At 44.1% G+C, this 14011-nt stretch overlaps 1 long non-coding RNA gene across 1 annotated transcript in view; it reads left to right on the forward strand.

The window, feature by feature from the left end:
• The first annotated feature begins 1561 nt into the window (after positions 1–1561).
• The window catches only part of LOC122172415 (uncharacterized), a 31292-nt gene continuing 18842 nt past the window's right edge, over positions 1562–14011 (forward strand). The window contains exons 1-2 of the long non-coding RNA XR_006172739.2: positions 1562–1861; positions 13622–13954. This is a non-coding gene — a long non-coding RNA (uncharacterized LOC122172415). The remainder of the gene's footprint in view (positions 1862–13621; positions 13955–14011) is intronic.

The raw sequence follows: 14011 nt of genomic DNA on the forward strand, positions 1-14011 counted from the left end.
CTTTTGTTATTATTTTATTAAACCTGTAAGCTTGACAGTGCTCTTTTTGGAGCGAGGAAAAATCCCTATTCAAGCAGGAAAGTAGTTGGAAATAGGAAGGGTGAAAGAGTCCCACCTGAAATAACTCCAAAAAAAGGCATTTTTGGCTTTGGAAAGTGAGCCAGAAGGATCCTATATGTTTTTGTATATGGTCCCCAGGAGACTTAAAACTGTAAGATTTGATGCTAAACCTATTTCTGTGCTGTGAAACCAGGGACAGCTGTACAAATATTTGCTGTTTTTAATTAAACCTAACATTGCTACTTCCTTGATTTAAGTTAGGGCAAAGGACTGGCAATTTTATGCTTTGATAGATGAGGAAAAACAGTTGTGGGTGTTGTGTTTTAGAAAAATGTTATAAAACAAGAAGTCCGAGGGGAAACGCCTCAAAGGCTATCATAGTGCAATCCTTCTGCTTTCTCGGTCAAATCATTTTTTTCCCTTATCCATTAAGCAAATGTTTCTACTGGAATTCTGTTATTTTTTCCTTGAAAATCTTATATCTAAACTTTTCATTTGGTCCCAAATTAAACTTTAGCTCATGTTCTCTTGTTTTCATATTCTTTATAAATGTAAAGAGGTTTGCTTTGGTTGGGGTTTCAGTTCTGAATTCTAATGCCCTACTGAGGTCAGCTGGCTCAATGCCTCACAGTGCTTCCACTGGGGAATTATTGCTCCTCACTGCCCCGTACTCCAGGCTGTGCTTTAATGTCACAATCTGATCCAAAATCATAATCCAGGAAATGGATTTGAGATGAGAAGGAGAGAAGTTGCTTTCATTTTATTTTATTTTTAGGGCAAGGAGGCAGATTTTGTAAAAATGGAAATCCAAGCGTATATATAACATGAAATGGCCAGTCTAGAAAGAATTTGTGTATGGACTGAAATTATGCGAGAACTGAAACTGTCCTTCTCTGAAGCTGCTGAATTTATTTCAGAGAACTCTGCTCAACTTTTTGAGAGGTTTATGATTAATCAATAGATATGTTGTAATGAGAGATTTTTGCTTTCAGCTGTTTTGAAAAACCCTGCAGCACTCTGATAAGAAGCTTGCAGAAAAACCTCGGAAGGGGTTTAAATATCGTGAAATTGCATTTCTTTTAACTGGACATAAAAAGAGTGGTGACAGTATCAGGACCCTTTAGTTTGCATGACTAGTAATTAGTTTTAAGATTAATTTCTACTTAATTAGAGCCTTAATGTTAGTTTAAATTTAGAAAATCCATTGCTGACCAAGATGGTGGCTATAGGGATGTAGTACTGGAGAATGACTCAGCAAAGTCTTAGAATCCAAGATGGCATCAGGGGAGGAGCACTTCTAGAGTGACAGCATGCTAATTACAGGCAAGCACATGTGAGTACATGTGACATTATGCTAATAAAAGGGGAGGATCTAGACAGGAAGAGAAAATATGCTAATATCTGGAAGCTGATTGGTTGAACCAGGTTAATAAATTATGTTAATTAGCCTGCCTTGCGAGAGCAAGCAGCATATAAGGCCAACAGCCAGCAGGCTGAACCTGTAGGGGGTGGAGAACTGAAGCTGCAACTCACCTTCTAAGAAAAGATGCTATCTGGAAAACATCTACCTGAGAAGAAGCAGCAGCAGTAGAACCCTGAGATTACCCTGGCAATGGCTACTATAGCAACCCAGCCAACGAAGAAGGCAACAGCTTTTTGGGACAGCACTGGCTTCTGTATCTGTCACCAGAGGGCAGCTTTCACCTCAGGAGCTTCTCCGAGATCGAGCTGCCACCTCAACTAGCCATAAGACAGAGCAGAAGGACCCTTAGACGTAACAGAGGGGATCTAGAGAAGGAGTGTAAGTCTGATTTTCTATCTATTGTTAAGGAATGTGTGGGTTTCACTTGTAAATAAGGCTGGATGCCAGTGGTCTGAGTGAGATCTCCCCTACCCATTCTGTGACCAACCTGATCAGCCCTCACAGGATGTGAATGTAAATATTAATGTAAATAGGTAGTGTTAGGTATTAAGTGTTTGTTAGATGTTAATGTCAATGTGAATGTGAAGTAAATATTTTATACTTAATCTGTACATGTGGTAATGATTTCTCATATGTGTATATAGAGGCCGCGCATATTGCATTGTATTAAGTACAAGATTAATTGTAACATTAAATTTAAAAGCCTTTGTGTATGCGGGACCCCTATGTGCTTGTTATATTATGTGTTAAATATATTCTATGTAGTCTGTGTCTTTTATTTTGCTGCGGCGCTTTAATTCTTTAATGTAACTCTATTGCATTTTACTATGTTCTATGTATCCTTGCTTGCTTCATTCACTACATTATAACCACTTATTTCCTTTAAATAAATCATTCTTTTGTTTTCAAAGAATTACTGTTTGTGTGTCCATTCTTGATTGGAAGGCTGTATCCATGTCTTTTCAGGGGTTAGCAAGACTAGCTTGCTCTGGGGAGCCCTCTGCGCGTCAGAGATAAGCCCCCTGGTAATACTCTGGCAATTCCTGTAGGGCGGACCACAGCCTTGTTTACCCTTTTTGTTAAATTAGACAAATTTGTAGGTAATTTAATTTAATTAGCAGCTAAATTTGAGGGTAACAAGATCAGCAAAGCAGGGTGGGCCAGTGGATGATGCACTGGGCTGGGATTCAGGAGACATGGGTTTTGCTCCTAGCTCTGTCAGCCATGCTGCATGACCTTGAACAAATCACTTCACCTCTTGGTGACCGCTTCCACCCTTCGTCTAGTTAGATTTGTAAGCCTCACTTGAAGTTTGCCAGCTCCTGGAACTCTGGCCTGAGCCTCTCGGGGGTCGTACTCCCTACAATAATACAACTTAAACAATAATGGCAACCTGAGCCCTCTGCCACCACACCATTCCCCAGTATGAATGGAGACCGAATGGACTAAACTTCTACTAAGGCTGTAGGGAGGCTTCTGTGATGTGCACAAGCAGTTTGCTGGGCCAGTGATGAGCCAGGGCTGCTCAGCCCCTCAGTGGGAGAGGACACTGGAGCAAGCGTTCTGTTTCTTTTCAGTAGTGATCCAGTGTTGGACAGCTCAGTCCAGCTGCCCCTTATCTATCACCTCCCGCAATTCTACAGATTTGTGATTGGCCTCACATAGGGGCTGCTGCAGCTCCTAGGGAGACTCAGGCTGCAGGCAGGCTGGTCTAGGCCAGGCGTTTTGAGAGCAGCCAGGCAGGGGTGCAAAGCCAGTGCTTCATTGGCCATAGAAGGAGGAGAGGATGGAGAAGAAAGTCCCAGCCGGTCCAGTCTCCTCAGGGAAGGGAGGTTTCTGCCAGTCAGGGTCTGTATGGGGTAAGGGGGAGGGAGGAAAAGTCCTGGTTGGCCCTGGTTTCTCTGGGGGAAAGAGAGGGAGGGAGAAGTCCTAAAAATGTGAAGGGGGAGAATTCCCCCCCACACACACACACACACACACACCCTCCTTAGGAAAATTCTGGTTGTGACCCTGTGGTCAGGCATCTGTTACCTGCTCACGAAAGGGATGTGCAATGGGGAGGGGATGACTGTGAATTGGGGGTATCCCTATCTCCCCATCTCTTTCAGGCACCCAGCACACACACACACCCTGCCTCCAGCAGGCACCCATTACCCTTGTGCCCCCTGCATCTTCCTAGACGCATAGCACATGCAGCCCCTTGCAGCCCCACCTTTCGCAGGCATCTGCCCCCTAGCTCCCTACATCTCCCAGCCCTCCTCCCATACCCGATCTCTTCAGGCATTGATCATACACAGCCTTTTATAGAGGCCCTGGCGCGCGTGCACACACATACTTTTTCTTGCTTTCTGATCACTGGTTTTGAAAAAGTCTTGCAGAGAATTTGAATTGGAGGAGGTTTGGTGGAGGACGGTTTGGTGCAAACTAGCCTGTTACTTGAGTGTGAGAGCACGAGTGTGTTACTGGGACTGGCTATGAAGCACTCACCCTGTCCCTCCAGAAAGAGGAGAGAGACTGCATGTGGCTCTTCCTCACTTGTGTCTCCTTGTGGGGTGAGATGGGTGGTATATTGAGACTTACTTTGACTTTGCAGAGTGACTGTGTGTTCGTCCATCCCTCCTTCTCACCCCTTATCCTTATGTCTGCCTGTAGTGTCCACTCACTCCTCTGGGTGGACAGGTTTCTCTCCACATCTGTCTCTCTCTCTCTGCCTTCTTAGCTCCTTCAAGATACAAAAGATCCTCAAGAATGTCTTAGAAAAATTTAAAATGTTTTAAAATTTTAGATTAAACTGTTTCAGAAAGAATTAGATTTTTCTACCAACTTAAGTTTTATATATTTACCAACTTTTTGTTTTGGCTTAACCCAATTTGGCAGCAGTACTAAGTGAGAATGCTGTTTCTGAGCTGACAGAGAAGCAGAACTGCCTAGGAGGTCTCTGATTAACTCCCTCTCCGTGCAAACAGAGTCTTTGAACGGCAGTGGGAGCTAGTGCATGGGCCAGACAGTTCCTGCCCTGCAGAGAGCAGCATTCAGAGCTGCAGAGATCCATGAGGCGGCCAAGGCCTCCACAGAATACCAAACAGAGAGCCAGGAAAGGACCTACCCCACCCTGGGGCAAAGACACTGTTGAAGGACTCGTTTTGTTTAAGCTGGCCTCCATTCACAGCATTGCAGCACTTGTCTCCAGACTCATCCTCCGGGTACCATTGGCCTGGGAAGGTAGCAGGGAGAGAGCTGGGAGTTGGGAAGAGCTGTTAGTGCTGGGAGATAGGGAACTGGTTGATGTGTTAGTACTTATTAGTTAACCCTAACCCTGTCCTTTGCCAGATTGTATTTACCAGTTCCCAGTAAAGCCCCTTGCCGTTCTAGTGTTTTAGGTGGGTCATTTCTTTGCTGCGGTTTGTGTGGATGTACTTTGTTTCTTGTGTAGTGGGTTTTAGACTCATTGCCAGCACTGTAGCATTATTCATTTCCCCAAGGAACATCAGCCCTTCTGACCTGGGCACAATGAGGCATCACCTTGGGTGGAGACACCAGGCGTCACTAGAAAGCACACAGGAGAACCAGGACCCAGCCTATCTGAGAAGAGGAGGAAAGCTGCTCCCAGTAGCAAATTATAGACACATAGGAAGAGACAGTCTCGGACTCAAAGGGTTTACAAGCTGTAGCCCTTCCCATGAGAGCCCATCTCAGGGGAGGAGCTACAGTTTGTAATTCCTTTGAGTCTGAGTGTCTTTTCCTATGTGTTTACACAGAGCTTAGCATAATGGGGCCTCGCTCTTGTTTGAAATTTCTAAGTGCCACCACAAAAACAAACCACGCACCCACACCTAAGAGAACATTATTAAGGCTGCAACGCCACACACTTTGAAGTTAGGAAAGACCAGAACGAAGGAGGCCTGTGGTACCTTAGTTCAGCCCCCTTCGGTATATGCATTAGGATACAGTCTTTAATTACGAGATCACATGTATATGGGACCCTTGTGCTTCAGTCAGTGTTCCGAATGGATGGTGCTCATTTAGTGAGCAACTACTTAATATTATGATTTCTCTTCTTTGTTCAATGTGTGGCCTTAGGCCTTATTTATTGCACGCTATTCAAACCCTGCTCTGAAGACAGGATTATTAATTTCCTCTTGAGCTTTTCTATGGCACTCATCACCATCAGAATGCTTCACAAATATTAATGAATGTGTCTTCACCAAGCCCTGTGGGAGAGGGGGTGGTATCTATTTTACAGGTGGGGAACTGAGCCCTGAGAGATTAAGTTACAAGGTATCCACTAATTTGGGATGCTCAACATGAGATACCTAGGTCCTGATTTTTCAGAGTATTTAGCAGTTTATATATTCAAGCACAGCTCCCAAAGACTTCATCTGCAGTGGTTAGTGCTTAGCGTTTCTGCAGATCAGGCCCTAGGGTTTCAAGTCAAGTGCACAGCAGATGAGGAACTCCCAATTAGTGACCACCTGTGAAAGGTTTTGTTTAAGTGACTTGCCCAGCATCACACTCTGTGGCAGAGGCAGGGATAGAATCCAGTTCTCCAGGGCACCACTCAACTGCCTTAACCATAAGGCCATCCTTTCTCTTCCTGCAGTACCCTGCCTCATTCACCACATACCTTCCAATTTCTGCTAGAAATGAAGCAGGTGGTCCTACAGACAACTGCCTCCTTCACTACACAAGCCTGATGCATCCCCAGAACAGGTCCAGAGTAACTGATAGCAATAGTAGCTGGTCATCTTCTATGAGAACCATAAGACACAGGGTTTGCCATTGGGTTTCACTGTGATTTGCTGACAGCAGAGGAATGGTGAGACTAAGGCACCTTGGCTCCATTCCAGGCTCTGGAAGGAGTGTTCTTGGCACAGAATCTTCTGCCCATTCCTCCCAAGCTTCTTGCTCTCTTCTATCTCAACCCCTCCAACATGTCCCTGTCCCAGCCCTTGCTCTTCCCCACTCTTGGCTCCACATCCCAGTCTCTTTGCCCAGCCAGTCTCAGTTTCCTCCCTCTTGCCCAGCTAGTCTAAGAGGCCATCCCTTGGTTCCATGTCTAATCTGTCTGTCTCCTCCACTGGCTCCCTCCTTAGTCTCCTTCTTGGGCTCCTTATACAATCTCAGTCTCTCTCTCCTAACTCCTTCTTGGCTCCTTGCCTCAGTTTCCCCCCTCCCGAGATCCTTGCCAAAGTCTCTTTGCCCAGCCAGTCCCAGTTCTCCCCCTGCACCCTAGTTCCTTCTCATCTCTGTCTTCCCTCCTGCTGGTTCTTAGTCCCTGTTTCCTTGTCCAGCCGCTCTCCCTCCCTCCCTCAGCTCTTTGACTGATGTCAGGGTTCCCCCATCCTTTCCTCTACTGCTCCAGTCCCATTCCTCCTTGACTTTCAGCCCATCTCCTTGTTCAGCCACTCCCAGCCTTCCAATCCCAACATTCCTTCTTCCACCCATCCCCCAGTGTCCTTGCCCAGCCAGTCTCAGTTTCTCTCCCCCCACCAGGGGACACGAGATGTGTGGGCCCGTGGTGCCTGTGCTCCAGCAATATTCAGAGCATGGGGGCCCGACTCCACCAAAGTTCGGGGCCGAGTCTCTCCCCTGACCCTGCCTGCCTCCCCCCCACACCTCCCCCAAGTGTCCCTGCCTGTGCCCTGGGCAGTGGGTGGCTGACCCCTGCAGCTCTGTGCTGCGGCGCCCGGGATCAACTGCCGCCACAGGGTCCTAGCGCCCACCACCACTAGTGCCAAGGCAGGCTGACCCTTTTCTGGCGGGACTCTGCACAGCCCCGTCCCCCACCCTACCCACAGTCACTACTCCTGCCCCATACTGGGCAAGGGGCAGCCCCACCCCCAGTCAGGCTACAGCTGTTCCCTCCCTCTCAAAACTGAAACCATGGCAAAACGGCTGTTATCTCAATTTGACAGGGTTGTGGTCTGTATCCATAAATCCGAAGTTTCTCTTTTTGTAGACACTGGTCCACATGCTTAGCAACAATATGTGGAAAGGTAAAAATTAATGCAAAAGCTCTAAACAGTCATCACCCCACCCTCATCCAGGAGACAAGAGGGTGTGAATTGGGTAAGGAGAAAGGCCAAAAAAAAAATTGTGGGGAGAACAAAGCACTTGGTTTAACCCACAATGATTGGGAGGGGGGAGGTGTTGAATTTTGGGGTGTTTTTAAACTTATTTTAAATAAAGCTAACTAAATTTCAGAACAAAACATTTCAAATCCAAATTCAAATGTTTCATTTAGAAAATGTCAAAACAAAATATTTATACTGTCAAACTTTTTTTTTTTTTTTTGACTGGAACTGTTTGCCAAATTCACAAATAATTATGGTTGATCTGAAGCTGCATGTTTCAGGGAATAAACTATTCATCCAAAAAAATTTGACCCAGCTCTATTCAGCCTGATCCAAACCCCATGAAAGTCAGTGAGTTTTTCCATTGACTTCAATAGGCTTTAGATCAGGCCGAGGGATTCCCTCTCCAGCCTCACAGCAGGACCCGTAGCCATTCTCCTGCCTCTCCTGTTGCACCCTGTAACTTTGCAGAAGAGAAGGAGCTGGTCTGCAAAGGGAGTTAGCACTGTCTCAGAAAACAGTAACTCTCCATAACTTTTTCTGCTGACTACCACAGTGGCAGGGAGGAATGTGCCACTTCAAGCTTCTCTCATGCCCCTTTCCTTAATACCTTTTCCAAACAACCCATGGGTTGCATGGGTGTCTTGAAGAGGAAGGAATGGTGGCTATGTCACGTAGGGGACCTCCCTTCTGTATGATGCTACTGAGGCTATAGCACAGGTTTGCTCCCTCCCACCCTGCCCAGCGAGGAGGAGGAGGGCGGGGAGTATATATGTCATTATCTGCAAGGGTTTCCTTGTTCCATTATTGAAAAATAGATGCCATTTACTGGTATCAGAGGGGTAGCCGTGTTAGTCTGAATCTGTAAAAAGCAACAGAGGGTCCTGTGGCACCTTTGAGACTAACAGAAGTATTGGGAGCATAAGCTTTCGTGGGTAAGAACCTCACTTCTTCAGATGCAAGACTTGCATCTGAAGAAGTGAGGTTCTTACCCACGAAAGCTTATGCTCCCAATACTTCTGTTAGTCTCAAAGGTGCCACAGGACCCTCTGTTGCTTTATGCCATTTGCTGTATTTGCATATAACAAATGGGTCTCCAAATGCCCTTTCTGTTTGATCTCAGAAACAATTTCTAGCTCTTTCCCTACAAGTGATAAAATTAGTGGTGGTGGGAGGGTGCAGATGAGGGATTCCCTCACTGTCATTGTACCCTTTTAAAAAATATTATGGACCAGATTTTCTGGTTCACTATCTGCTTAGTACCCCTCTTGTCATGTAAAGCAGCCAGAAAGCTGGTTTAGCATGATTACTCTGGGTTTATGGCTGCTTTGTGTCACTGCAGAGATGCATTGCAGCTGGAACAGACTGATGAATCGGGCCTTGAATGTTTCTGGTCTGAAAAAAACAATCAGCAGTGAAATGGTTAATGGTGTTGGCTTGTTAGTAGCCACAATTAGTCATAAGGGGTCAAGGGGTCATAAGGGATCAAGTTCATCTCTTGTATAATTCCATTACAATTCAGTTAGAGTTATACAAGCAAGGAATTTGCCCCACTGAGTTACCAGCACATTCAGCAGAATGAGAGGAAGAGATACTTTTCTTTTCACCTGCCAGCATTTTGAAAAAACGCAGTATTTTTCATATCACAGTTCTTAGACAATCTTTCCAACCTACAAAGCAGCAGAAACATCTTTTTTTCTTTAAAGTTGAGATTCTGTAGAATTCAGCAAAATCCATGGGATTTACATTGCACTTGTGTAACCCTTCTGCCCGTCTGAGTTGGCAGCAACAAGGGCCAGGTTCAGCATCTAGGGGTTCCGTTTCAAGAACGCAATGCAAAACTGGCTCGAGCCCCCACCCAGTGACAATTACGTACCACCCCTGGGTGCCTCTAAGAGGCAATACTTCCCCTCTCGCAAGCACGGAGTCTGAGTGTAGCAAAATCCTTTTAATAAAGGAGGGACACAATGCGGCATTATGTTAGGGAAACACCACAAACAGGATTCATAACATTCAAACCATGAACAAAAAGACCCACCCCCAAGTAAGTTTGGCAGTATCCTTTTCCCCTCAGGGTCTTAAGTCCAACAACCCAAAAGATCACCCCAAAGTCCCAAAAGTCCAGCATCCCAAAACTCTCTGTCCCTGGTCAGTGCAGCCCCAGAGTTCAAAAGTTTATCTGCAGAGTTTTACCCCCCCAGCCTGGGTGGAAATGGAGGGGACAGGGGGTACACAGGGTGTTAAGGGGCACCTTATATGGTCCGAGGCCGACTGCCCCACTTCTCCATGGGGTTCTGCTGCAGCCTTCACCACGAGCCACTCCAGCTGTCCCGCAAACTGCCCCACTCAGCTCCGCTATACTCCACTTGCCGTCCCGTGGGCCGCTCCAACCATCCCACAAACTGCTCCGCTCGGCCAGCTGCTTGCAATATATCATCAGGTGCCCCCACTAGTTAACACAGCACTCAGTGAGCTCAGCTCTTAGTAATTTTAGTTCATAGTAGGGGAGCCCCAGTGCTGGTGTACCACTGGCCCAAAGTGAATTCAGCACAGCAGCCTGCAACTAGATTCTTAACGGAATCAAAATTAGCTCTACTATTCAACAGTGGAGAGAGAAGATGAAATTGGTATTTCAGGCCCTATATCATCAGGTACAAATACCTATCCCCAGCCTCTCTCAATTCACTGGGTTTCACATGGAACCCATGTCCCTTGTCTAGCGAGTGCTACTTAGTTGATGGTGAGTTCCTCTATCATAAAACAGTTCCACTGGCCTTGATTCACATAATCAGGGTAACAACACTTTATTCTTCCTGCCCCAATAACAGGGAAACTGGGGATCCCACAGCAGCCAAAGTGACCATTTGGGCAGCTGTGGGCTCATGCTAGGTGGGGTAGGTGTGCCTATGCAAACAAGACCAGCCCCTGAAGTTCTTTTCCACAACTCGCCACAATTCACCACCAGATTTCAGGGTAGAACTCATCCTGACTCTGCTTACACTTGTATTCTCATAAGAAAAATCAATTAAAATGTGAGTTTAAAAAGGGGGGGAAATCTGCAGGAACATCCTAAATCCAAAGATTCTCTGCACCTGCAGACTTTTCTTCTGTTCCAACTCATATTGTGTTCAGACATAAATAGCAGCTCTGAAGGCAGCGCTCTACTTTTGTTGTTGTTTTTTCTTTTCAGAATCTATAGATATGATTCTTTAAATTCAGGCCTCATTTTTTTTTTGTCATTTAAACTTCCACCAGACAAAATGTGGGTATTTCCAAACACAGTACTAGAATAGTTGGAGACCAATGGGTAGACTGGACGTACCGATCCATGTGAACTTGGGAGGCTGTATGTAGTGATATATGGCTGCATAAATGCTCAGCCATCACAGATGTCAGCTAACTGGAACTGCAGCCGCGTGCCATGAGGAATAGAACTTACAGCTTTTGGCTCCAAAACCAAATCCTATTTAGTAGCAATGGAGTTACATCCTCTTTTTTAATTCCCCAGCAATAAAGAACAAAACCATTACAACATGATAAACATCTGAGTACAATTTAAAGAACCAGGAAGGCTGCAAATAGTATTATGTGTTATTTGAAGCACTCCTTCTGCATTGACAAAAGGACAATAATGGAATCCATCGCCAAATTCATCCCTAGTGTAGCTATACTGAAATTAATGGTATTACACCAGGAATTAATTTGGCTGCTAGCCTCTGTCTGCTTGCCAACACTTAAACCTCCTCCAGACAGTTATATGAAATGTTGAACACATCTACCTACTTTGAAATATTATGTGCAAAGACACTGTTGATGTTAAACATTTTTGCAATTACAGTAGTTCTGAGATGACACCAGTAGAGACCATAATTGGAGGGAACAAGCTGCTTTGGAAGAGTTGGTGTCAAGCATGTGTTTCCAGAATATATTGATCCAATTTGTACATGAAACTATAAATGGAATCAGGCAAAATTATAATACTCTCTCTTAAATCACATTATTTAAAAAAAAACGTTGATGCTATTAAGGAGCAGTATATACAGTTACAAGGGATAGGATAAAAATTTAAAAGGGATATAAACCCTCAAGAATCAAGGCATAAACCAACCACTAACTGCCTGGGATTAGGAAGACATTTACCCTAGAGCAGGTTATTCCATAATTGCCCTTTATCGGGCTTCTGATGCTTTCCTCTGAAGCATCTGGAACTCGTTATTGTCAGACAGACTAGATCGTTTGATCCAGTATGGAAATTGCTATGTTCCTATAATAAGTATATGATGATGGAAATCCTCTTACTTTAATGCATGTCATTCAGAGGTGGCATGCCGCACTTAGAACAAACCACCATTTTTATCTAATAGCAACTAATTTTTTTCCTTGAGTTATTTGTTTTACAACTATTTTGAAGCAGGGAGGTCATATTTATAAAGATATCAGAACACCCACTATGCACTGCACATGCCAGTGAGACTAACAGGTGCTGCGTTTTAACATCTCAGCTAATTTAAAAGCATCACAGGACTAGCACACAGATTAGTTTGGCTGTGATGTGTTGCTGTTGAATGCAGGTGACCAATGTATTTTTATGACTGAGGAAAAGTAATCAAATGTAGGTTCAGTGCTAGAAACAGATGACAAAATAAGATGTAGTGTGTCAAGGTTCCTTTCCCACTCTGAACTCTGGGGTATAGATGTGGGGACCCACATGAAAGACCCCGTAAGCTTATTTACCTGCTTAAGTTAAAAACTTTTCCAAGGCACAAATTCCACCTTGTCCTTGAACAGTATGCTGCCACCACCAAGTGATTTAGAATCAGGGAAAGGAGCACTTGGAGTCTTATTTCCCCAAAATATTCCCCCAAGCCCCACACCCCCTTTCCTGGGGAAGGCTTGAGAATAATATCCTCACCAATTGGCACAGGTGAACACAGACCCAAACCCTTGGATCTTAAGAATAATGAAAAATCAATCAAGTTCTTAAAAGAAGAATTTATTTAAAAATAAGATAAAAGAATCACCTCTGTAAAATCAGGATGGAAGATAACTTTATAGGGTAACAAAAAGATTCAAAGAGGATTTCCCCTCCAGACAAAACTTTGAAGTTAGAAAAACAGGGATAAACCTTCCTCTTAGCACAGGGAAAATTCACAGGCTAAAACAAAAGATACTCTAACACATTTCCTTGCTATTACTTACTATTTCTGTAATATTAGATGTATCATGTAAGTGGGAGCTGGATTACTTGCTTGGTCTCTTCCTTTGTCTCTGGGGAGAACACACACAGAGCACAAAACAAAGCCTCCCACCACCACCCTGATTTGAAATTAGCTTCTTTCCCCATTGGTCCTTCTGGTCAGGTGCCAACCAGGTTATCTGAGCTTCTTAACCCTTTACAGGTAAGGAGGGATTTTATGCTACCCTTAGCTGTATATTTATGACATAGTGTTTTTGACTTTTTAAATGGCTTCTTCTAATATCCACATCTGCATTGTACTGCTGATAGTAAAGGCAATTAAGAATTCTTGTAGATCAAAATATCTTTATTCTTTAGAGTATACCTAGGGTGTTGTCTTCCCTCCATAAATATGTTGTTGTTGGAGTTAGCTAAGGGTTGGTATTTTTCCTGGAAGGGGGAAGTACTGTTTTTTATTGTCCTGGATTAACTCTTTCTCTTACTGTATTTTTAAACTATTGAGTAGTATCATAAACATCTGTCATCAGCATGTTTCTAGTTCATGAAGAAGCCTTCTTTCCTTTCAAAAATCATAAAATCTAATGTAACATTGGCAGGCCAGGTGCCAGCTCTTGCCAAGGCTGCAGACATTAGCCAGGAACTGACAAACTCATGTTTGGAGAACAGATCAGTTCACTTATGTTTTAGTGTTGCTCAAAATAGGTATTAGTCTTATGAGAATGTATTTGGTGTTTAGACTCTATATAATGTTTGTAAGTTGCTGTGTGCATCAATCTCATTTGTAATATCTGTATTCCATGCTATATGGAAATATATACGTTTTGCTTTATAACTTTGAAAATGTTTGCTCTAAACTTGTGACATTAGATGGAAAGAGTGTTTCCCCCCACCCATCCAGAAGGACTATCAAAATCAGATGGGCCATCAAGGAACATCGCTATATCAAGAATTGGTGACTGGCCGTATCACACCTTGGAAATCCTACATGTCAGGAAGCTCATCCTATGGAAGGAAATAAAACAAAGACACAGGAAAATTTTCCTTCTCTCTGCTGTTTGAATTCTCACAGGGCCAGAGACTCTAAACTGAGGCAGAGATCCCTAGAGGTTACCCTCTGGTCTGCCTTGAAAGACATCTTGATTTGACAGATTACCACATTACTGTCATCTTTCGGAATCATCGATAGCAACTCATTCGGAGGTATATGTTTGCTTGCTTTAACCTGTAAATAACTCTCATTTATTTTTTCCAGTTAAT

This window comes from Chrysemys picta, chromosome 1 (assembly GCF_011386835.1).
Source record: "Chrysemys picta bellii isolate R12L10 chromosome 1, ASM1138683v2, whole genome shotgun sequence".
NCBI lineage: Eukaryota > Metazoa > Chordata > Testudines > Emydidae > Chrysemys > Chrysemys picta.